At 45.1% G+C, this 25,998-nt stretch overlaps 1 long non-coding RNA gene across 1 annotated transcript; it reads left to right on the forward strand.

The window, feature by feature from the left end:
• The first annotated feature begins 484 nt into the window (after positions 1-484).
• Positions 485-25,381, forward strand: LOC147122096 (uncharacterized). The gene is made up of 3 exons (XR_015075421.1): positions 485-540; positions 3,756-3,877; positions 25,013-25,381. It is a non-coding gene; the product is annotated as an uncharacterized LOC147122096 (long non-coding RNA).
• Positions 25,382-25,998: the final 617 nt, after the last annotated feature.

Here is a 25,998-nt window from a genome sequence, read left to right on the forward strand (position 1 = left end):
TTTAGGTTAAAATTCCCCCATTAACTGTTTCTCTCACTACAGATGCTGCCTGATCTGCTGAGCATTTCCAGCATTTTCTGTTTTCATTTCAGATAGAGCATCCGCATATTTTGCTTTTGCATTGCTGAATTGACCCCATAGCCTGTAAGCAACATATGAAGGTTGAGTGGCTTTCATTGCATTCCATAGGTAAAGGTGGAATGTGCTGTATACAACAGAATGTTTATGATTAGCATGATACTTTGTGCTGTTTTCTGTTTTAGAGTTGTTTTTCAGGCGCAATTTCTATCAAGAGCAAAGTATACACAAATTGAGCAGGTGATGCAGCCCTAGCCAAGTGTTTGCTGCCAGGATGAATAAAGAATTGGGTCACAGGGATTCATTTATGGTGTCAGATATACTGAAGGGCACATTGATAAGGTCATTGTGACATCACTACACAGGTGTGTCCAAGTTTACGCTGAGTACATGTGCCAATGTCATTGTGAGAAAGTGGTAAGAATGGAGAGTGTCACCTTTTATATTTGCGTTGTACGATGGGTAAGCAAGCACTACGTGACTGTTGTCTGTGCCCCTCATACAGAGTTGCACTCAAATTAAAAGCTGCTTGTATAAGATTTATTTGACATCAAGAGAATTTAAAATAGTTCAAATGTCACTTGTGTTTTCGTAGGTTGGTTGCTTAATCTGAACCCAATTCAAAGGAAAAATATGCTATAGCCACTGCATCTTTAAGGCGCCATTAATGGACATATGGCCCAATTCAACTTTAATTAGTAAAGTAAAATTAAAATAGTTTTTTCTCTATCTCTCCAATTTTCTTACCTCCTCAAATGCAAGCACTCACTCTGACATCTACAAAATGCACTTCTTCGACAGCACCTCCCAAACCTGCAACATCCACCAACTAGAAGAGCAGCAGGTGCATGGGAACACCGTTATCTCCAAGTTCCCCTCCAAGTCATACACCACCCTGACTTGGAAGTATATCGCCATTCCTTCATCATCGCTGGGTCAAAATCCTGGAACTCCCTCCCTAACAGCACTGTGGGAGTACCTTCACCATACGGGCTGCAGCGGTTCAAGAAGGCAGCGCACCACCACCTTCTCAAGGGCAACTAGGGATGGGCAATAAATGCTGGCCTTGCCAGCAATGCCCATATCCCTGGAATGAATTTTTAAAGAGAGTAGATCTGCCGCATTGGTCGTGGATATTCAGCTTTCAGGACCTCTCCTCACCCTTTGCCTGTGGCCTGACCCCAGTTGATTTCCCAGGGTCAGGTAATTTAAGTAATAAGTGGGAACACTGGGGTCAATTGTAACACCACTGGTATGCTCATATCAGGAGGAAGAGAAATTGCTGCAGCAAGTGAGGCCCTGTCTGCCTGTATTGATGATCTGTAGGCATTAAAGATCCCACATTTGTTAAAGTTAGTCAGCCAACATTCTTCCTTCACCAATACCAAAAACAGACTAACTAGTCATTCTTCCCTTTAGTGTTTGTGGGAACTTGTTGTACAGGAAACTTTTTTTTATCCGGCACGGACGGGACCGACGTGGTGCCGGTTCATCAAAAATTCCGGGTAACCGAACGCTATAGTAAAAGATAGGGAGAGCTGACAGCTCCGTATAAAGCAACAAACCCTGTTGCTTAGCAACAACTGTAGAACAATGAACACAAGTTTCAAGTGTCTCTGTAGCTTAGCAACAGCTGCAGCCACACCCTTGCACAGCACAGATGGAAGAAGGCAAATAAATATGAAGTAAAACCTACTCCTGAATTTTGCTGGTTAACCGAGATTTCCGGTAAATCGAAAGTTTCCTGTACATAGGATGGCTGCTGATTTTGTCTACATAATAATTTATTGTTTTTAAACTGTTTCTGAGGGACGTGATAAGGTGCTATATGAATACAACTCTTCTTTTACCATGTGCCAGTGATGACAGCTGTGTACCTTTGCTTACAATGGGGCCTCCAGAGGCAGACAATGCAAACCTCTCCTGAGGGGGCTCTTGGTGCCTCCAGAGGCGTATATACTGCTCCTGTAATGCTGCAGTGTTGCCTTTGTAGGCAGGGCTGAAATACACTAAGCAAGTTAACAACTAGAAGAGAACTCCAGACTCTAGTTTGTGCTGGAAGAAAGTGAAACAAAATAGCTAACTAAAAAACAGTAAAGTACAACCCGCTTTTCAGGAAGCACAAGCTTCATATTTTAGTGTAAGAATTTAGTTTAAAAAGAAGAAATTAGAGGAAATCTAAATTGAAGTACATGGTCAAAGTGTCTAGGCAACCACTTTGCCCTCCCCTCAAAATGCAATTTCAAATCGTAGAAGGGTGTAGACGACTGCAGGAAGTGGATTAATGACCTCAAAAATTTGAAAGGCTGAACAAAAGAAGACTGGGTTAAAACTGCACTATTAAAACATTCATTTCTTCAGCATAAAGTAATTGACCATAACTTTCAAAACTCTTGGGGAAAGAGAAGAGCACATCCACTGATCTCGCAGATTTTGGGAAGTTATCATTGTTACATTATACATTGCATTATACCATTCACTGTACAACAATATCAACCCCACGTAACATAGGACAATAAAATAGGAATGTGCAAAAGCATTTGAGGCTGTGTTGCATTCTCTGTCTGATTAGATGATTGGATGTAACAGAGAAATATACAACTCCTTTCTCTTCCCACCAATTCCATCCCCCCTCCAAGGCTACTATCTCAAGCTGAACCAAACTGTTTGCAACCTTGGCGTCCTATTTGACCATGAGCGGAGCTTCCGACCTCATATCCTCTCAATCACAAAGACTGCCTACTTCCACCTTCATAACATTGCCTGTCTCTGCCGCTGCCTCAGCCCATCTGCTGCTGAAACCCTCATCCATACTTTTGTCACCTCTGGACTAGATTATTCCAATGCTCTCCTGGTCAGCCTCCCATCTTTCACCCTGCATAATCGTAACCACGTCCAAAACTCTGCTGCTCATATCCAAATCCACTCATCCATTACCCCTGTCCTTGCTGACCTACATTGGATCAAGGGCCACCAACACCTCAAGTTTAAAATTCTCATTCTTATGTATAAATCCCTCCATGTTCTTTTCCCTCTGTAACTCTGTAACCTCTTCCAGCCCTACAACCCTCTAAGAACTCTACCTTCCACCAAATCTGTCCTCTTACACATTTCCCACTACCTTCGCCCTCCCATTGCCAGCCTTCAGCTGTCTAGGCCTTAAGCTCTGGAATTCCCCCTCTAAACCTCTCTGCTTCTCCACCTCTCTCCCCTCCTTTAAGACCCTCCTTAAAACCTATCTCTTTGATCAAGTTGTTAGCCACCTGTCCTAATATCTCCTTCTTTGGATCGATGTCAATTCTTGCCAGATTACGCTCCTGTGAAGCACCCTGGGATGTTTCTCTATGTTAAAAGCACGATATAACTGCAGATCATCATCAAATACTTCATGCTACACAATTGTTCGTGAGGCCAATGGGTGAATGTTGCCTGTAGAAGTCAGCTGGCCAGAACAGTTCTAGAGGCTCGAGCATGAATGAATGTTTTGGAGTTTTGCTTGAACCTCTGGGATTGTTTATACAGAATTTTCCCTGCAGAGGTTAAATGAGTGGGGTAGACTCAATGATATGGTAGATTGTAATGATCTGTGGGAGGACCAGGCATGATGGATCACATAGACTTCTCTCCTTGCATGTATTCTTATGTTCTTATCATGGTCATAATTTCAATGTTTGCAGATGACACGAAACTCAGAAATGTAGCAAACAGTGAGGAGGAGAATAATGGACTCCAGGAGGAAATAGACAGACTGTATGGCAGATGAAATTTAACACAAAGAAGCGTAAAGTGATTCATTTTGGTAAGAAGAATGAGGAGAGGCAATATGAACTAAATGGTACAATTTTAAAAGGGGTGCAGGAACAGAGAGATCTGGGGGTGTATATACATAAATCTTTGAAGGTGGCAGGACAAGTTGAGAATGCTGTTAAAAAAGCATAATGGGATCCTTGGCTTTATAAATTGAAGCGTACAAAAGCAAGGAAGTTTTGCTAAACCTTTATAAATGAATCATTGTACCCCAGCTGGAGTATTGTGGCCAAATCTGGGCACAACACTTTAGGAATGATGTCAAGGCCTTAGGAAGGATGAAGAAGAGATTTACGAGAGTGGTACCAGGGACAAAAGACTGCAGAGACTAGAGAAACTGGGGTTGTTCTCCTTAGAGCAGAGAAAATTAAGGAGAGATTTGATAGAGGTGTTCAAAAAGGTAATTGGCAAAAGTACCAGAGACGACATGAGGAAAGAACATTTCTGCAGCAAATTCTTGTGATCTGCAATGCACTGCCAAAAAGGTAGTGGAAGCAGATTCAATAACCTTCAAATGAGAATTGGATAAACACTTGGGCCATGATTTTCCCTACCTTGGCGGGTCCGGTGCGGTTGGGAATGGTGGTGGGTCCTGATCTCGCTGCTGGCTCCAGCCCGCTCTGTAGAATGACTTTACCGTGATTGGGCTTGTTAAGCCTCTTATGTTCATTAATAAATAGACATTCTTATTATGAACACAGCTAGCTTTTGCTAGTTACTTTATTGAGCACATGTGGACTGGTACAGTATCTGTAGAGGCTTCCATCTTGACTGTTGCCTTGTGGGTAGCCTAGTGCCTCATGGGTAATGTAGTCTTAATATATATATACAGCTGGGTAGTGTAGTCTTAGATACAGCTCTACACAGCTCTACGGCTCCACCTAGTGTCCACTATAGAATGACATGTTATTGATCATTACATCCCCCTTTCTTTGAGGTTCAACAAAATCAATATCAATCAACTTTCAAGAAAACAATAAAGATAATATCAGTAACACTTTTGTTAGTGCTCTATAAACATAAACATTTTCAAAACAGTCAACACATTTTCAAAGCTTTACATTGTACTCAAAGATTAAGTCTATCAGGCTTTTTTACTTCACGTGTGGATCTTCTCAACACGGGTAAGTCTGATGTGTCTTCATGAGATTATTCTGGCGGTGAATGACAAGATGCAGTTGCGGCATTGTCATCAATCTGGTCTTGAATAGTCTCTTGTGTTTTTAGGAGGGAACAGCGGTTCCTCTTGAGAATCTGTCCTTCCTCAGTTCTAACAGTGTATGACCTTGGTCCTACTTCCTCAAGAACTGTAGCTTTCCTGTTCCATGCATCTGGATCCTCAATCCTGACAACATCATCCCTTGTCAATGGTTTTAGAGTTTTGGATGACTTGTCATAGTATGATTTCTGTTTCAGCTTTAACAGTTGAAGTCTCTGTCTCAGTTCCTCACTTTGCTGTTCTTTTGCACAGCAGGGTAGCGTGGTGCGCAACTTACAACCCATTAGTAGTTCAGCAGGTGAAGAACCACAGTCTAAAGGTGAGGCTCGGTAGCTCAGCAGAGCGAGATAAGGATCAGACTTGCTTTCTGTCACTTTCTTCAGTAGCTGCTTGAGAACTTGAACACCTTTCTCTGCCTTACCATTTGACTGAGCATACAAAGGACTGGATGTGATGTGCTGAAAGTCATAATGTGCTGCAAACTGTTGCCACTCCTTACAGTTGAAGCACGGACCATTGTCGCTAACGGCAATCCTGGGAATTCCATGTCTGGCGAAGATGGATTTCACATGCATTATGACACTGCTTGCTGTGGTGCTTGAGAGCAGCGCCATCTCAGGATAGTTAGAATAGTAGTCAATCACTATTAGATAGTCTTTACCATTTAAATGAAAAAGGTCCATACCAACCTTTTGCCATGCTGCTGTTGGTATGTCAGCTACTATCATTGGTTCCTTTGCTTGTTTGTTTTGGTGTTTCTGACATGTCTCACATTTGCCTATCATGTTCTCAATGTCCTTATTTATCCCAGGCCAATAAACAGTGTCTCTTGCTCTCCTTTTGCATTTTTCAATTCCGAGGTGTCCCTTATGAATCCTTTTGAGCATGTCTTGACGTAGAGCCTGTGGAATGACTATTCTGTTCTGTTTTAGTAATAGTCCACTTGCGACACTCAATTCTGACCTTATGTGAAAATATTTTGGACAGGAACCTTTTGGCCAACCATGATGAATGTTCTCTATTACTGTTTGTAATACTGTATCTTTTACTGTTTCTTCTGCTATTTGCTTTGATTTTGTGTCTGACACGGGCAGCGCAGCAGTGACCATACTCACATGAACATCCATGTCTTCTTCAGTAGAACTCACATGACTCATTGTGGGTGCTCGGGATAGTGCATCTGCTAACACTATGTATTTGCCTGGTGTGTAGATCAGTTCAAAGTCATATCTTTGCAGCTTCATCATGAGTCATTGAATCCTTGGAGACATCTCATTCAGGTTTTTTTTAATGATGGCAACCAGGGGGCTGTGGTCTGTCTCAACTGTGAAGGTGGGAAGTCCATATATGTAGCCATGAAACTTCTCTAGTCCAACTACCAAGCCTAGACATTCCTTTTCAATCTGGGCGTATCGACACTCAGTATCAGTCATGGACCTGGAGGCATAGGCAACAGGCTTCCAATCTTCACCCTTTGCTTGTAGCAAGACCACACCTAGGCCATCTTTTGATGCATCCGTTGACACTTTGATTCTTTTTGTTGGGTCAAAGAAGGTGAGTACAGGTGTGGTTGTCAGCACTGTTTTGAGGTTTATCCACTCTTGTTCATGTCTTTCTGTCCATGTGAACTCATTTGTTTTATGTAGCAGGTCTTGCAGACAGGCTGTCTTGGCTGACAAGTAAGGAATGAACTTTCCAATGAAGTTTATCATCCCCATGATGCATAGCACTCCTTTTTTGTCAGTGGGTCGGGGCATTTTGAGTATGGCGTTTACTTTTTCCATATCTGGCTCTATTCCTTTACCAGATAGATTATCTCCTAGGAAAGTGACTTCCTGGACGCCAAACTGACACTTGGCTTTGTTGAGCTTCAGTCCATTCCGGCGTATGCTCTGTAGCACTTTAGTCAGTCTCTCATTGTGTTCTTTCAGTGTGGAGCCCCAGATGATGATGTCATCAACATAGACCCGAACTCCTTCCAGACCTTCAATTATGTGTTCCATCGCTCTATGAAAGATTTCAGATGCAGATATTATCCCGAAAGGCATTCTGAGGAAACAATACCTGCCAAATGGTGTGTTGAAGGTACAGTATTTGGTGCTCTCTTCATCCAGTTTTAGTTGCCAAAATCCTTGTGAGGCATCAAGCTTTGTAAAGTATCTGGCACCTGACATTTCACTGGTGATTTCTTCTCACTTGGGAATCTGGTAGTGTTCACGTTTTATGTTTGCATTTAAGTCCTTTGGATCCATGCATATTCTTAGATCATTGTTCTTTTTCTTTACACATACCATGGAGTTAACCCAGTCTGTTGGCTCTTCGACTTTCCTGATGACACCTAGTGTGGTCATTCTGTCCAGTTCATTCTTGAGCCGGTCACGCAGGGGTGCTGGAACTCTTCGTGGAGCATGTACCACTGGCTGAGCATCCTGCTTTAGCTGGATCTTGTAAGTGAATGGTAGAACTCCAAATCCTTTGAACGCATCCTGGAAATTATTCACTACAGAATCCACCGAGTCATCTGGTCTGCTTATGGCACAGTTTACACGGTCGACTCTTTTGACCAGTTCTAAGCCCTCACAAGCTTTGTCACCCAGTAGTGAATCAAGCCTTTCAACCACAACAGAAAACATGAGATGATGCACTTTGTCTTTGACTGTCACTTTAAGTCTGCATACACCTAAGCTATCTATTTTCTGTCCATTATAGTCCTTCAGTAGTACTGACTTTTTCTGTATTTTGGGCTTTTCTTTCATATTTTTTATGTCACTCATACTGATTAAGTTTGCTTTTGCCCCAGTGTCTAGTTTCAAGGTAACTAATGCTCCATTTACCTGCAGTGGGATCATCCATTTGTCCTCTTTTACTGCATTAACTTTATGTTCAGCATTGTCCATTTCTGAGGGCTGCACATTTTCTGTATCCTTTTTGATATTGTCACATGACACCATTCCTACAAAAAATGTCTCACTTAAATCAGTGTCCTCAATTACATTAACTCGTTGCCCTTTCTTAGTTTGTACTTTTGAAAAGCATTGTTTGGCAAAGTGATTCTTTCCATTACACTTTGTGCACATTTTTCCAAACGCTGGGCATTGTCTTAACTGATGTTTGTAACTACAGCATTTACAATTAAAAATGTCATCCTCCGATTGCTTTTCATTTCTGTTCTGCCCATGTTTCCTCCCCTTATAGGGCACAGCACCGACAGCAGCATTCTCACTCGTTACAATCGCATCATTATTGATTTCACTGAAAGTCTTCACGTGCTTTCGAGCTAGCTCGCTGGCTTGGCATATTTTCACCGCATTTTCCAAATTTAGTTCGGTTTCTCTCAACAGACGTTCCCTGACTTTTTTATCATGAATACCAAACACAATCTGGTCACGAATCATGGATGCTTTGAGCTCAGAGAAATTACATGTCTGTGCTTTCAGTTTCAGATCAGTTATAAAGCTATCAAAAGTCTCATTTTGCTGCTGTGTCCGAGAACAGAAGATGTATCTTTCATAGGTCTCATTCTTTTTGGGAGAGCAATGTGCATCAAATTTTTTTAGCACATCTTCTAATTTTTCTCTGTTCTCCACTGGATTAAATACAAATGTATTAAATACCTCTATCGCCTCTGGGCCTGCAACCGTAAGCAGCAACGCTATCTTCCTTGCGTCTGGCTTCGTACCGAATCTGATGGCTGCAATGTAGAGTTCGAATTGTTGTTTAAAAATCTGCCAATTGTAGTCGATCTTATCCTCGAGATTCAAACGCTCTGGTGGCTTCAAATTCTCCATGTCGCTTTTCACAATTTTCAGCAGATCTTCACCACCCTGGTACCATCTTATGTTCATTAATAAATAGACATTCTTATTATGAACACAGCTAGCTTTTGCTAGTTACTTTATTGAGTACATGTGGACTGGTACAGTATCTGTAGAGGCTTCCATCTTGACTGTTGCCTTGTGGGTAGCCTAGTGCCTCATGGGTAATGTAGTCTTAATATATATATACAGCTGGGTAGTGTAGTCTTATATACAGCTCTACACAGCTCTACGGCTCCACCTAGTGTCCACTATAGAATGACATGTTATTGATCATTACAAAGCCCACCCAGCACATTTGCCGGCCAATTGAAGGAAGCCTGGGGATTGTAGGGATGCTTGATAGTGTTGGTGAGGGGGAAAAATTGCAGGACTATGGGGAAAGAGCAGGGGAGTGGGACTAATTGGATAGCTTTTTCAAAGAGCTGGCACAGGCATGATGGGCCGAATGGCTTCCTTTTTTTTTATTCGTTCCTGGGATGTGGGCGTCGCTGGCATGGCCAACATTTATAGCCCATCCCTAATTGCCCTTGAGAAGGTGGTGGTGAGCCACCTTCTTGAACCACTGCAGTCCGTGTGGTGAAGGTACTCCCATAATGCTGTTAGGTAGGGTGTTCCAGGATTTTGACCCAGCGACGATGAAGGAACGGTGATATATTTCCAAGTCACGATGGTGCGTAACTTGCAGGGGAACTTAGAGGTGATGGTGTTCCTATGCACCTGCTGCCCTTGTCTTTCTAGGTGGTAAAGGTTGCGGTTTTGAGAGGTGCTGCCGAAGAAGCCTTGGTGAGTTGCTGCAGTGCATCTTGTAGATGGTACACACTGCAGCCACGGTATGCTAGTGGTGGAGGGAGTGAATGTTTAAGGTAGTGGATGGGGTGCCAATCAAGCGAGCTGCTTTGCCCTGGATGGTGTCGAGCTTCTTGAGTGTTGTTGGAGCTGCGCTCATCCAGGCAAGTGGAGATTATTCCATCACACTCCTGACTTGTGCCTTGAAGATGGTGGAAAGGCTTTGGGGAGTCAGGAGGTGAAACACTCGCTGCAGAATGCCCAGCCTCTGACCTGCTCTTGTTGCCACAGTATTTATGTGGCTGGTCCAGTTAAGTTTCTGGTCAATGGTGACCCCCAGGATATTGATGGTGGGGGATTCAGCAAAGGTTATGCCGTTGAATGTCAAGGGATGGTTGTTATACTCTCGCTTGTTGGAGATAGTCATTGCCTGGCACTTGTGTGGTGAGAATGTTACTTGTCACTTATCAGCCCAAGCCTGAATGTCATCCAGGTCTTGCTGCATGTAAGCATGGACTGCTTCATTATCTGAGGAGTTGAGAATGGAACTGAACACTGTGCAGTCATCAGCGAACATCCCCACTTCTGACCTTATGATGGAGGGAAGGTCATTGATGAAGCAGCTGAAGATGGTTGGGCCGAGGACACTGCTCTGAGGAACTCCTGCAGCGATGTCCTGGGGCTGTGATGATTGACCTCCAACAACCACAACCATCTTCCTTTGTGCTGAATATGACTCCAGCCAGTGGAGAGTTTTCTCCCTAATTCCCCTGTTCTGTATCATTCTATGACAGTGGTCTAGAAATTGGATAAGGCCCAAAAATGGGCACGGGTATCGCGACGCGTGATTAGCCCGTACCCGTTGAATCCGATGCAGGCAGCACGCAAACTTTGTACTACCTGCTAATTAAAATGATTGCAGTGGTAAAGAAGCACTAAATGCACTGTTCAGTGGCTTAGCGCCTCAGCAGGGGGCCCAGGTTCCTACGAGACTAGCACCAATTAAAGCTAGCCTGCACTTAAAGTGGAGGTGCATTCTGGCTTCAGCAGGTGGTGGAAGTGGCTAGGAAGTAGCAAGAAAACTGAGTGATGGCACAACATGGCAGAGAGAGAGCTCTCAGATTTACATCGCAGCACTGGAGGCCTTGGTGCAAGAGGTGGACAGGAGAAGGAGGCCTGGCAGACAAACTGTGAGAAGGCATTGGGACCAGATAGCTGCTGCAGTCAAAGCAAGCAGTTTAGCCCCGATGACCTGAATGCAGTTCCGCAAGAAGTTTAATGACCTCACACAAGTGGTCAAGGTCAGTGAATTCATCTTCAATTGCCATATCGTTACAAAATGAAACACGAGGCCCACACACTGCTCAATTCACCACCCTACTTCACTCACCTACCAACAATCTCTATCAATTACAACTCATATGCCTAACATTCATAGCTTTACCTCACCCTCAAACCCTCACACACTTAGCACTGCTGCAAGCCTCATACCCACATGCCACAGCTTGCACACACTACCAGCTATTCCACCATGACAGCCACATCACCCAAACAGATTGCATGACACTCACTGACACACTTCCCTCTTTCTTACAGGAGAAAGTGGTGCATAACAGAAGGCAGCAGGGGCTACCCAAAGGGGCACAGGCCTTATCCCGATGGAGGAGATGGTGCTGGCCATTCTTGGGAGGAGCATTGCTGAGCCCGTGGCTAGCAGCGGGGCTGAATCAAATGAAAATGGTGGCATCCTCATACCTAATCCTCCTTCTCACATCCCACTTCCCTCTCATCTCACAATCTCTTCTGATATACAAGCTGCAGATGGTGTAACAATGCACCTCTTGCTTTCCCCCGCCTCTCCTCACCACAACCCTGCCCTTGAGCCTTTCCCCTTTCAGATAGCCAAGAAATGCAACTTGGTGGAAAAGCAGGAAATACAAGAGGAAGAACGCAGTGATGCAGAAGACACAGCACCGTCACTCGATTTCACATTCCCAGTCATCAGTTCAAATACTGACACTCCGTGTACTTTAGAGGTTTAGTTAAACGTGGGATCTGCACGTGGTGAGACATCGGGCACGAGTGATCTGCAGCCAGGGCAGAGGGAAAGGGTAGCCCAGGTGCCAGCTCCCCGGAGGGCAAGGTCGCACACAGGTTCTGCTGCACAGGACTCAGATGAGGACTTCGATGGGGCAGCCTACAGATCAAAGCTGATGGGAATGCACAACAAAATGTTTGCTGTAATGGCAGGCCCGCCAGAAAGACTGAATGCAATGTCAAGGAGCATGGAGGAGTTCAGCTTCAATCTTGCACAGGGCTTTGCACAGAGCTTGGAGCTCATCCTTTCCAGCGTAGAATGGGTGGGCAGATCCATTAGCGCACAAACAGAAGCCACCCAACATCTGAGTGCTGCAGTGGAAGCTCAGACTGAAGCCATGCAGACTCAGCTTGCTGCCACACAAGCACAGATGGCTGCCATCATGGCTGGGTTTACCAGTGTTGAAAGGGGCTTGCAGGGTGTCACAGTAGCCCAGCATTCTGTCCTCGAGCAGATTACTAAGATTGTTGAGTCGCCGTCCCAGGCAGTGGCAGTGGATTTGTGGAGGATGAACCTACTGTGCTCTCTCAGGATGACAGCATTCGTCCTCCCTCCACTGCCACTTCACAAGTGCCCTAGTTGTTGCCTGTCAGCCAGCCAGTCCAGACTGCTGCTGCCCATGCAGTCTGAAGCCGGGCGTACTAGGCCCAGAGTTGCTCGAGGACGTCCTGCAAGGCCATCTGCAGTCTCCGCCATGGAAAGTCAGCCAACCATGTTGCAGCCACAGGGGTAGCACTGCGCAGGAGCACTAGGACAAGCAAAGGCACATGGAAGACAGGCACTAAGGGAATGCACAAGGGTGATTAGTTGACCTTTGATTGAAATATTGTAATGTGTAATTCATAAAATTGGTTCAGAATGTTTGTTTTGTGTTGCCTTTTATAGTAGCATTGTGGCCAAGGGGACGCTGTGATGGTCAGTAACAGAGGGAAGGTAAGGTGTGGTACTAATGTTGAATTGGGAAATGGGGCTGCTTTCACTGGTACTGCAGTCGGATGATCCGATTATGGACAGCCTGGGCAGAAAGGGGCTGACTGGGTTGCCTTCTCCGTTCCGCTTCCTCCTCCTCCTCTTCCTCCTCCTCCTCAGCTGGTTGCCGTATGCCTGGAGGTGAGACACTCGCTGCAGAATACCCAGCCTCTGACCTGCTCTTGTTGCCTCAGTATTTATGTGGCTGGTCCAGTTAAGTTTCTGGTCAATGGTGACCCCCAGGATATTGATGGTGGGGGATTCAGCGAAGGTTATGTGTTGAATGTCAAGGGATGGTTGTTAGACTCTCGCTTGTTGGAGATAGCCTGGTGGCAAGGGCTGTGCCCTCATGATGGCGAGGTTGTGGAGCATGCAGCAGACCACGCTGAATCTTGAGACGTGCTCTGGCGAGTACGGCAGGGCTCCCCAGAGCGGTCCAGGCAGTGCAAGTGTTGTTTAAGGGCACCACTGGTCTGCTGGATCACATTCCGTGTGGCAGCATGGCTTTCATTATATGTATGTTTCCATGTGTGGTTGGGTAACGCAGCAGAGTCATGAGCCAGGTGGTCAGCGGATAGCCCTTGTCGCCCTCTGGTTTATCATGGTGGCTCAAATGCTGATGGTACAGCAGACTGTCGCAGAGTGGGAGGCATCATGGCTGCTGCCAGGATACCGAGCATTGGCTTGCATGATGCGCTGAGTATGGTCGCACACCAGCTGGACATTGAGGGAGTGGAATCCCTTTCGGTTGCCGTACATCTCCGAATTGAGATGCAGCATCCGCAAACTGATGTGTGTGTAGTCAATGGAACCCTGCACCATGGGAAAGTCTGCTATCCTGGCGATGCCGTGTGCTCACTCCGCCTGCTTCTCTCTGGCAAGAGAGAATGAAATGTATTCAGCTCTCCTTGCATACAGAGCCTCACTCACCTCTGTTATACAGGAGTGGATGGCGAACTGGGAGATGTTACAGATGTCGCCTGCTCCAGCCTGGGAGGAACCCGACGTGAAGAAGTTCATTACCACGGTCACCGTTACAGCCACTGGACTGAGGCGGCAGGTCTGCCAGCAGCAGGTGGCAGATTTCAGTGAGCACCTCCTTAATAAAGTGGAGACGTCGCACACACTGCTCCTCACTGCGGTGGAGGTAGGAGAATTGCTCCCTGAAGACCCTGGATAAATATGGCCTCTTGCTGAGAGCCCTTCTCCCCTCCCCCCTCCTGTTTCATCTAGCAGCTTGTCCTGCTCTGTGTCACCTCTGCTCATTCTCCCTGTCATGCTGTAGGCCAAGGGGGTACAAACTACTGCACCCATGTCTGGGAGCAACAGGTCTGAGCAGACCCCTTGCAAGTCAGTACCAAGTCCTTGAGCACGTGCCACACCACTCCTTCTAGACTTTAGGCAACTTTAAATAAGTCTAGAAAGCACCAAACACTTGTACAAACTCAGGAAAAGATGGCAAAAATCCATCAGCAACTAACCTGTAAGTAGGTGATGATTCCTATAAACAGCACTCGTGGGGGGTCCTTCCTGCTGCTGAACGCATGCTCAGCTGTGCGAGGTAAAGAGAGGGCGTTAGCTCCAGTGTTGAGGTTGAAGATGGTAGTGCTGATTGAGGTCACGCTCTGCCTTCCCTGCATACTGATGGCGCCGTTCCCAACACTGACATAACGCCCTCACCAATAGGGTATCCGGCGTGGCCCGCACCAGAAATGTGAACGTGCTGCTCAGTTGCCATTTTGGACACAAAACGGCACCCGTAACGTCGATAAAACGGGTGCTATGGAGCCGAATTTCTTGCCCTCTATGTCTGATGAGGAGGATGGAGATAGGAATGGAAATGAGATGGGTGAATACCAAATTCCAAAATCTGATAGCCACAACATACCAGGAGAAGGATAACTCTGAGAATATCACATCACAGGTAGGATCCTCCATAGAAACAGCTTGTAAAAAGATGGGGCTGTCTTCATAGTATGTGAAAGCATGAAAAACAGGTCAATTCTCAGGGATCAACAATTACCTCCTCAACTCACCCAACACCCCTTGAATCAAAAGACATGTGAAAGCAATTTTTGCCTTCAGGTGTAAAACATTTGATTTGCTTTAGGACCCACCTGAACCCAGGTCCAGCAGTGCTCAATTTTCTGCTCTATCCTTATTTGCATAATTATTCACTACGCCACTGGTGTCCTTGCAGCAGATGGCAAACCATGGTACTTTTCCATCTGCTGATCCAGACCCTGAGAAGGAAGATTACCGCAGTCAATTGCAGATGGGTTTACCATGAAATACTTGGTGGCATCTTGGTGAGTGTGGCCAAACAGGCAAAACTGGCTTCTGATCACTGTGGCGTACTTTTTTTTCATATAATACCATATAAATTGTGGGATGCTTCAGAAAAACCTTCTAGCATAAAGGTTGGACAGGTATTCACATTTCATTGTGAAGCCACTGGGGATCTGGTGGTACAGCTGCCGTTGGGAAGAGGAGCCTTCACTAACATTGTCTGGTAAAGTGCCGTTTGCTACAGTTCTCTGCAGATATTGGGGTGCAGATGGGAGAGCAGAGAACACCTCTCAGGCAGCCTGAGCTGCCTGGCATTATTCTGCAGGTTCACTTTTCCTCCGGACATGTCAGCCCGAAGGATTCCTGGTGGGAAACCCTCTGATGTCAATAAAGGGAGCTCGGGGCAAAATAAATGCATAACAGCAACTGGCACTAAGGCTCATGAAAGCTTAAGTGCCAGCTGTAGATAATAAAACAAAAAAAAATTAGAAGATGGGCCTTTTGAACAACAGCAACAACTTGTATTTATATAGCGCCTTTAACATTGTAAAACATCCCAAGGTGCTTCACAGGAGTATTTTAAGGCAAACATTTGTCACCAAGCTGTTGAATCCATTGATTCTTAAAGTATGATGTTTTCCAATAACTAGACGGAGGCTGTAAATTAACAATCAACAGGTGTTTACTGGAGGAGGGTAGTCTAAAGACTAACAGTACAGAGGCATGCTCAAGGCCTATGTACAGGTGTGGTCACTGCCGGTACTACAGTATACAGGAGCTGTAAAAGCAGTTCTCTCTTAAAGGCACATACACTACAATTCCTCCCCTTTTAGATTAACAGTACCCATAACATTCAAATAACAGTTAACACTTTAACATGCACATTAAACTGAAACAGTCCATTTATAGATTCAGTCTTTGGGGTGGCTTCCTGATCCTTTCTGGATAGCGCCTTTCCTGAGGTTCTTGTTCTTGGTGTGGAGGCGATTCTGGCTCCCTTTGTCGGTTAGTTCATCAGTTTCCGCTGCTACTGTTTCTGGGGTAGATGCCACCGGTATGTCGGGTTCATCCCCAGGTACGCGAGCCATGGGGTTGACTCGTTCCTGTGACGCTAGGATCTGGTCGACGTGGCGTCTCACAATGTTCTCCCCGACATCCACTGTGTACATTAGTGGCCCCTGCCGTGTGCATATCGTTCCGGGTTGCCATTTCTCTGCTCGGTAGTCGCGGGCCAAGGCTGGTTGTCCTACATTGAAGCTCCTTGTCGGCTTCTCATTAATGTGCTGGAATTGCTTATCCTCAACATTCCTTCGCACATTTGGTCTGAGCAAATCCAGACGAGATCTCAACCTTCGGTTAAAGAACATCATGGCCGGGGTTTGGTTGGTAACTGCATGTGTCGCATTTCTGTAGGCTAACAGGAAATTGTCCACCTTATGCTGTAGTGGAATTTCATCATCGCACATGGCCCTTATCGCCTTCTTAAAGGTTTGTACGAACCTCTCAGCCAATCCATTTGTGGCTGGATGATACAGGGCGGATGTGTAATGCCTTACCCCATTCCTTCTCATAAATTTCCGAAACTCTTTGGACACAAACTGTGGTCCGTTATCAGAGCAAATCTGCTCTGGCAAGCCGTTCCTGGCAAATATGGTCCGTAGGACTGCAATCGTTTTCTCTGTAGTGGTGGAGGACATTTTGATCACCTCAGGCCATTTCGAGTGCGCATCCACTGCTATTAAGAACATTGAGTCCATGAATGGACCAGCAAAATCAATATGCACCCGTTGCCATGGAGAGGAGGGCCACTCCCATGGGTGTAGAGGGGCATGTGGTGGTGCATTTTGGACCTTCTGGCATCCTGAGCAGCTCTTTGTTAGGTCCTCGATTTGTTGATCGATCCCCGGCCACCACACATAAGCCCTGGCAAGGCTTTTCATTTTCACCCCTCCCAGATGGCCTTCGTGAAGCTCATTGAGAATTCTCTCCCTTAACTTGAGTGGAATTACCACTCGGGATCCACACATCACTGTCCCCTGGCATACTGACAGCTGTTCTCTTCTGGATGAGAATGCTGGCAACAGTGAGTCACCATGTGTTGGCCATCCCTTCACCATCAAACCATATACCCGAGACAGTGTCGGATCATTGCGGGTCTCCTTCTCTATATCCGCGTTAGTTACTGGCAATCGTTCAATTATCGACAAATAAAATATTTCGATAGGGTCCACTGCTGGTGCTTCCTCCACAGTAGGCAGTGGCAGGCGTGATAGCCCATCAGCGTTTCCATGCTGTTTCGTGCCCTTATACTCTATTTCATATTGGTTCGCCCCTAGAAAAAGGGACCATCTTTGTAGCCGTTGTGCAGTCATCACCGGAATGCTCTTCTTTGGATTAAAGATGGAAACAAGTGGTTGGTGGTCAGTCAGCAAGGTGAACTTCTGCCCATGCAGATAGTGGTTGAATTTTTTTACTCCCCATACTAGGCTGAGGGCCTCCCTGTCAAACTGGGCGTAGTTGCGCTCGGCTGAGGTTAGTGACCGAGACGCAAAGGCTACTGGCCTCTCCAACCTGTCTGGGAATTTGTGCAACAGCACCGCTCCAATACCATAGGGTGATGCATCACACGCCAACCGAATTGGTAGTGCTGGGTTGAAATGGGCCAACACCTCTTTTGATGTAACAACAGAAAATGCTGGAAAAACTCAGCAGGTCAGGCAACATCCATGGAGAGAAATTTGAGTTGATGTTTCGGGTCAAACACTTCTTCAAAACTTTTGAAGAAGGGTTCGACCCGAAACGTCAACTCAAATTTCTCTCCACGGATGTTGCCTGACCTGCTGAGTTTTTCCAGCATTTTCTGTTGTTATTTCGGATTTCCAACATCTGCAGTATTTTGCTATCGTACCTCTTTTGATGTGATCAATTCTTTGCACTTCTGGAAAGCTCGTTTACATTCGTCATTCCACTTCCATGGTACCCCCGTTTGCAGTAGGGTGTTCAGTGGGTGTAATACTGTAGACAAATTTGGTAAGAACTTATGGTAGTAGTTCACCAGCCCGAGGAACGACCTCAGTTGTGACACATTTTCCGGTGCTGGAGCCTTGACTACTGCCTCAATCTTTTCAGGGGACTTATGTAACCCCTCTTCATCAATAACGTGGCCACAATACGAGATCTGCTTCTGGAAAAACTCGCACTTGTGGCGATTAGCTCGTAGCCCATATTCCTTTAATCTAGTGAGCACCTTCTCTAGGTTGGCGAGGTGATCACTGTCATTTTCGCCCGTGACCAGGATGTCGTCCAAATAACACTGGGTCCCTGGAATCCCTTGCAGGACTTGATCCATTGCCCTTTGCCAAATAGCCGGAGCCGATGCTACCCCGAACACCAGCCGATTGTATTGGTAGAGACCTTTATGAGTGTTGATCGTGAGGTATTGTTTCGAGGCTTCTTCCACCTCCATTTGCCGGTACGCCTGGGCCAGATCAATCTTGGTGAAGCGTTTACCTCCAGATAGCGAGGTGAAAATATCCTCAATCCGTGGAAGTGGATATTGTACCCTGTGAAGGACTGGGTTCACTGTCACCTTAAAATCCCCACAGATGCGGACCTTCTTTGGTTCCCCAGGCGTATTACTCAATGACCTCTTCATTGCAGGAACGATGGGTGTAGCCCACTCGCTCCAGTCCACTTTGGACAGTACTCCTGAACGTTCCAACCCTTCCAGCTCTGCTTCGACGGCTGGTCGGATCGCATAAGTCTGGCCTTAAAAAACTTTGGGCTTGCATTTTCCTCTATTTTAATCGTCGCTGTTATGCCTTTTAATGTTCTGAGTCCCTCCTGGAACACTTCTTGTGCGTCAGTTAGCATTTTTGACAGTCGTCCAGGTGTGACGTCGTCATCCTTTTTGGCCTCAACCTTCAGTGCCTGTATGGAATGCCAATCTAATTGTATCTTCCGGATCCATTCACGTCCTAGTAGTGGTGGTCCTCCATCTGGCAATACATATAGGTCCATTTTGGGTATTTCCTGGCCTTTGTATATCACGTTCACCCTTATTTTTCCTTTGGGGTAGACTTTTTGCCCCGTGTACGTCTTAAAGACAATCTCTAGCTTTCAAGGGTATATGTGAGAATAGCCGCTTGTAGTCCCTTTGGTTTATGACTGTTAGGGCTGATCCTGTGTCCAATTCCATTTCCACTTGGACTCCGTCTATCTTGAGCGTGACCCAGATAGTCTGGTGATCCTCCATTTTGATTACCTTATGTAGTTTCAGACAACCCAGCTCCTTGCTTCCGGAGTCTGTATCACTTTTCTGTTCGTCTGAACTACTGTCCATCACCTTATGTACCTTTTTGTACTTCTCCTGTGGAGATTTCTTGCTGCTGGTTTTCTTCCCTGACCTGCAGACTCTTGCTATGTGTCCTGCTTTTCCACACTGTCTGCACACTTGGTCCTTGAACCAACAATCCTTCTGGTCGTGTGTTGTTCTGCCGCAGCGATAACACTTCCCTGCTCCATATGACATTTCATTGGTGCCATATTCTTGCGGTCTCCGTTGTATCTCTGCAGCACCCCGTGCGGCTGCTTCGTGTGATACTGCCATGCTGAAAGCCTTGTCCAGCGTAAGATCCTTTTCTGATAGAAGCCGTTTCTGGGTTCCTTCACTTTGAAGCCCACACACAAACTTGTCCCTTAACGTATCTGCTAGTCCCGATCCAAACTGGCAGTGTTGCGATAGCTTGCGCAGTTCCGTTAAGTACTCAGCATTACTTTCATCTTTATGCTGGTTCCTTTTGTGGAACTTAAATCTTTCTGCTATCAGCAACGGTGTGGGGTTTAAGTGATCCTGTAGGATTTCCACTATGCTTTCGAAATTCTTATCCACTGACTTCTCTGGGGTTATTAGGTTTCGCAGTAAGCCATAAGTTTTTGCACCCACGGAATTTAACAAAACCAGTGCTTTCCTAGCATCTGGCACTTGATTCACCTTGCAGTACACCTCAATGCGTTCCACATATGTCGCCCAATCTTCGACTTCATTGTCAAACGCAGTGATACTGCCACTCTTCGGCATCCCTGGGTGTGATTAAACTGTCTAAAATGGCGTCTCCCGCGCTCTCCCTTCTTCTCCGCTGGCACAAAATGGCGTCTCCCGCGCTTTCCTTTCTTCCCGCGCTCGCCCTTCTTCTCTGCTGCGGCTTCTAAAATGGCATCTCCTGCGCTCTCCCTTCTTCTCCGCGACTCAATGGCATCTCCCGCGCTTCCTTTCTTTCCCCCACGGACGCTGTTCAGCCCTTGAGCCCTGGCTGCGCTCTGCGCGTTCTCCTGTGCTTTACCCTCTCTCTTTTTTTGTTTTCCGTCAACGCCGCTCGGTCTTCAACCCCCGGCTGCGCCCTGTGCTCTTCGCCCTCTCTCTTACCCCGTGGTCGGCTCCAGCCGCCGCTGTCCGGGAAGGGTCTGCGCTGTACCTGTTGCCAGTCTGTTGCTGGATCGTCGTGGCTGGAGAACCAAGCCCAGCCCTCAACAGCCTCCCCTGCGATGTTCACTCTGCCAGATGACTGGGTGGTTCCTCGTGGTCGACGCCCGTGCCTCTGGCCTCGACTTTCTTCCACCGTCCTGGAGCGAATCCTTGAAAGGAAATGCAGAGTTGCAGGTAGATTCGAATCGACCTCGTCGCCACTGTTGAATCCGTTGATTCTTAAAGTATGATGTTTTCCATTAACTAGATGGAGGCTGTAAATGAACAATCAACAGGTGTTTACTGGAGGAGGGTAGTCTAAAGACTAACAGTACAGAGGCATGCTCAAGGCTTATATACAGGTGTGGTCACTGCCGGTACTACAGTATACAGGAGCTGTAAAAGTCGTTCTCTCTTAAAGGTACATACACTACACAAGCCACATAAGGAGAAATTAGGACAGGTAACCAAAAGCTTGGTCAAAGTGGTAGGTTTTAAGGAGTGTCTTAAAGGAGGAAGGAGAGGTAGCAAGGTGAAGAGGTTTAGGGAGGGAATTCCGGAGTTTAGGGCCTTGAAAGGCCTAAAGTACCTTTAGAGTGTGTGGGCCTTTTAAAGGCCGTCCCGCCTACAGGTCTGCCTGAGGCCTTGTACCTCCCAGGTTTCACTGGACATACTGGAAACCCGGGGGCGATTTTAGACAGGCGCTCAAAACGAGCACGAGGTCTGTGGAGTAGTCACATGGCTCACTTGAAGCCACCGTTGGGAAGCCTGAACCATTTCCAGCAATTTAAAGCTTTTTTTAAAAGCGTCTCCCAGTTGCACAGTGAGAAGTAAAATCAAAGTTAAGATTTTTTATAAAAAGGAGAGCAAGAGAATTGGAGGACAAAGGGGTGACAGGATAACACAGGTAAACTGTTTTTTGGCTTTTTGTTTTGACATATTTGGTTTGCTAGTTTGAGGTAAATATTACATTAGTATTAGAGTGTATCAGCTTAAAACAAACAATACTGGTTGGCCCAGGGACACAGGAGGTTAACTCCACCAAATAAAGTGTAGGTTGCCCTAAAAGCAGAATTTTTGGCTGACACAGTGGTGTCAACAGGCACTCTGCGAAAACTATTTCATGCTCAATGGGCAGTAATGCTACTGCATTTTGGATGCACCAATCAATTATGTTTATCTACTTGCAGCCAGACAGTCGAGTGTTTACTGTTATGTTCTCAGGCAGGCTGAAGCTATTATTAGGAATGATAATACTGAGAGTAGCCACCCAGTAGCAGCTGGCATACTTTCTAATTATAAGAGCCAAGCATATCAGTGATATCGAAGATACAGGGTGAGAAATTTGACTTCTGCCCGAAACAAGCACGGTTGACAGTGACCCTGCCTCCACCCAAAGCTAGCATCGGGTGACCCGAACCATATTTGGATTTGTGTTTCATTTAAATGCTGCTGGCGAGCTGCGGGTGCCAAACGGGTGCCCTGCTACAGCTCGCCAGTTATGGAAGGATGGGAAATTGGCCAGCTTCCACACGAGAATATTTAGAGATCCAGTGAGGTACGCGCATCCAAATGGAGAGACACTGGCTCAGTGGTAGTATTCCCGCCACTGAGTCAGGACGGTTGGGTTTGGGCACCAGTTCAGACAACCCTGGTGAGCAGAAACCAGAGCACTGGCTCTGAGCACTGGATTGACATCCAGCAGGGGGACTTGCCTTCAATGGTTGCAGGCACCCCCCACCCCTATCATAAAGGGTAGGTGGGGCCCTTTAACCTTGGTTGTAGCCCACCTAGGAGAAGGTACTCCAAAGCTGAAACCAATGAGGTAGGAAACAGGAATCCACCTCAGCTACTCCTCCCAAGTGAGTGGCTCAAGAATCTTAAGTGTGAGATGTGAGGTTGGACCTGCCCATGGGAAGATACATCGGACAGAGCAACCTTGAGCAGGAAAGGGATGGGAGAAATGAGAAACAAGTACATACATAAAAAATCTCAATAATACTTCACCCAGTATTTGAGGTTATTTCTAACAAACTGCAACTAACAGTATTTGGAATTAGTTACAGAACTTGTAACAAATAGCCTAAAATGTTCATGTTTAATAAATAGAATAAGATACACTTAATTAACATCCCAATGCAATCAATTGTGAGTGGAGAAGAAGGTTTAGTTAACAGTTAATGGTTTGGATTTTTAAAATCCACATATTTGCGCCAGATTATGTCATATACCAAGAGTGTATGTACGTGACACAATAAAGATACGTGGAATCAAAACTTGATAAAAATTCACTTGCATGTGTTGTTAGTGTCATCATTCAAACTTTCTTTTGCCAGCCTGGGATTTTACACCAAGCTATTCATTTTGACTAAACTGCAAAAAGTTTTGCTTAATCCCATTGTAATTAATTGTAGATTTTTAGCAAAGCGATATACAGATGTCACAGTGACTGAACTGGTGCCAATTCATTCAGTGGACGGAATACTTGCTGGCAGTAGAATGAGGCAGAAAATGTTAGTGTTGCTGCTTTGTAAGTTAGTCTGAGATTATGTGTAGAATCTAGGCCTGGGACTAAATGAAGCGATAAATGAGGGTCCACTGTATAGTAACTCTTTGAAAAAGATTTTTAATTGATTTGAATGTTTCTTATGTTTAAAACATATATTTGATATGACTTTAGTTATTTTTAATGTGGAGTATTTTTCACTAACATTAAACAGCTGTGAAGGGAATCTGATGCCACGTTTATATATTCCATAAAAATATTGAGAGCATAAATACAGACAGTATGGAACCAAAACTATTATGGAGGATGCAAGCTCCTCTGTATTTTACCAAACAAAATAACCCATGATTCCTAGCTGGATATCCTGTGTGGTTCCAAGTCACACCTGATCTCCTGTGAGGTCTTCCATCATAGCCTCTTATCTTCCGAGGTCTCACATTAAAATTAATATCCTTTGAGCTCCTGGCTCACAGCCAAATATTCAGAGAGGTTTTATAGCATACGCTCTTAATCATCCTGATTGATGGATTAATAACACTCTAATAGACCGTATATCTCAGGCTACAACTACAAACCTACTTTATTCAGAAGTCAAAATATAAACAGAAGCAAGAGGAAACACAGCACATTTTACTAGATTACAGAACTTTACCTAACTCACAGTTCCTGTTTCAAAATAACAAACATCTCAAAATTTTAGTGGCTCTCTGAAATAACACACTTGGTGGTTTAGACCAGGCATCTGTGATGTAGAGTTTATACGTGAAATCAGATATTCATGCAAGTGTTCTGTTATCCTCAGCTTGCTGGATGCTTTGTGAAGCAGAAATTCACTGAAACAACCTTGATACAGGGCAACAGTTATAGCCTCTTTTTCCTTTGAAGTCCAAACTGGGACAAAGGAAGATAACACAAAGATAACCTAATTATATAACTCTGTGAATTAAAGCAGTGTTCAAAAACACATGAGCTGTTTTCTTCATCTAATGTTTACACTAGTATATTAGCATTTCTGATACAGTGGGTGATATGCTTCTTGCCTGCTCTGCTGGCCAGACTGATAATGGCGGTCATCTGTGATATTTGTTAATCGACCCACGTTATCAGGTTCAGCCAACATCCTTTGAAGTGGCATTAACACATTAGTCCTAGAGGCATCGCTATTAACGAAAGATACTCAACAAGATACCAGGTTACAACTCCTAGCAGGTATTCACAGAATTCACAGAAACCCCACAGTGCAGATAGAGGCCATTTCGGCCCATCGAGCCTGCACCGACACATATCCCACCCGATCCCCGTAATCCCTACACCAACACATATCCCACCCTATCCCCGTAACCCCATGTATTTAATCCCCCTAGCACTAAGGGTCAATTTTATCATAGCCAATCAACCTAACCCGCACATCTTTGGACTGTGGGAGGAAACCGGAGCACCCGGAGGAAACCCACGCAAACACGGGGAGAATGTGCAAACTCCACACAGACAGTCACCCGAGGCCGGATTCGAACCCGGGTCCCTGGCGCTGTGAGGCAACAGTGCTAACCACTATGCCACTGTGCCTACAACTCCCAGAATGTTTTTATGATTAACAGCAAGGCCCACAATTCACAGAAAATGCCAGAATTTGCTGTTTTTAAGACCCAACCCTTTCTCCTTGCTCTACATTGATAGAAAAAAAACTGATAATTAAAAAACCCCAGAGATATGATTAGCAGGAGCAGCTAGGGGTAATGTGCTATTTTATATATAACATAATTAAAACAACATAAAGCATGAACTGTGGATTTTATTTGAGGTAACTTTCACAGGAACACAATGTAAGTTACAATATTCAAGTGGTTATTTATTTAGCAAATGCAACATTTTACATGTGTGGTAAGTAAGAATTTGTACTTGGATATTTAAACATTGCTTAAATTTTACATATTTTGTAATTTAGAATACCCTCATTTCTTTTATGTATTTTTTTCAGAGAGACAACTCAAACAGAACAGAAAGAATGGCAACTTTTGGAAGGACTGTATCATTATTCAAGAGACATTGTGAATGAAAGCCCAAAATTTTAAATATGAAGTTGAACCATTTAGCAATACTATGTTCTGTGTCAAAGATATTTGGTAAAAGAAGGAAAGGTGAAAATTAGTTTAATCAGTCCTGTATTTCTTGGTACCTCGCACTCAACACAACCCTATTTAATATTGTAGCTTTAGGTTGTTTTTGATAGGACTGATAATTTGCATTATTTTTACTCTAATCATGAAGGAAGTAGAAGACATTTTAAAGCTGTGTTCTACCTGGCAATGATAAGCCAGCCTCAATCAATGAAACCTCTGTTGTTGAATAAAAGTAATTACTTTAACCACATTTGGCTGAATCCTGTACTTAATTGCAAGAGAGAAAGGGATAGAGATGTGTTTACAACAATACAGCATCTAACTCATTGTGGGGAATGCCATGTAGATCTACTAGTATAATATATTAAAAAACAACAACTTGCAGTGTCGTTAATGCAATAAAACGTCCCAAGGTGCTTCACAGAAGCGTTATCAAACAAAATTTGACACCGAGCCACATTAGAAGATATTAGGATAGATGACCAAAAGCTTGGTTAAAGAGTAGGTTTCAAGGAGCATCTTAAAGAAGGAGAGGCAGAGAGGTTTAAGGAGGGAATTCCAGAGCTTTGGGCCTAGGCAGCTGGAGGCATGGCTGTCAATGGTGGAGCGATTAAAATAGGGGATGTGCAAGAAGCCAGAATTGGAGGAATGTAGAGATCTTGAAGAGTTGTAGGGCTGGAGGATGTTACAGAGATAGGGACGGGCGAGTTCATGGAGGGATTGGAAAACAAGGATGAGAATTTTAAAATTGAGGTGTCGCTGGACCAGGAGTCAATGTAGGTTGGCAAGCACAGGGGTGATGGGGGAACGGGACTTGGTGCGAGTTAGGATAGGGTCACCAGAG

Source organism: Somniosus microcephalus, chromosome 3, assembly GCF_052327205.1.
Source record: "Somniosus microcephalus isolate GS21.2 chromosome 3, FLI_Smic_1.0, whole genome shotgun sequence".
Taxonomy (NCBI): domain Eukaryota; kingdom Metazoa; phylum Chordata; class Chondrichthyes; order Squaliformes; family Somniosidae; genus Somniosus; species Somniosus microcephalus.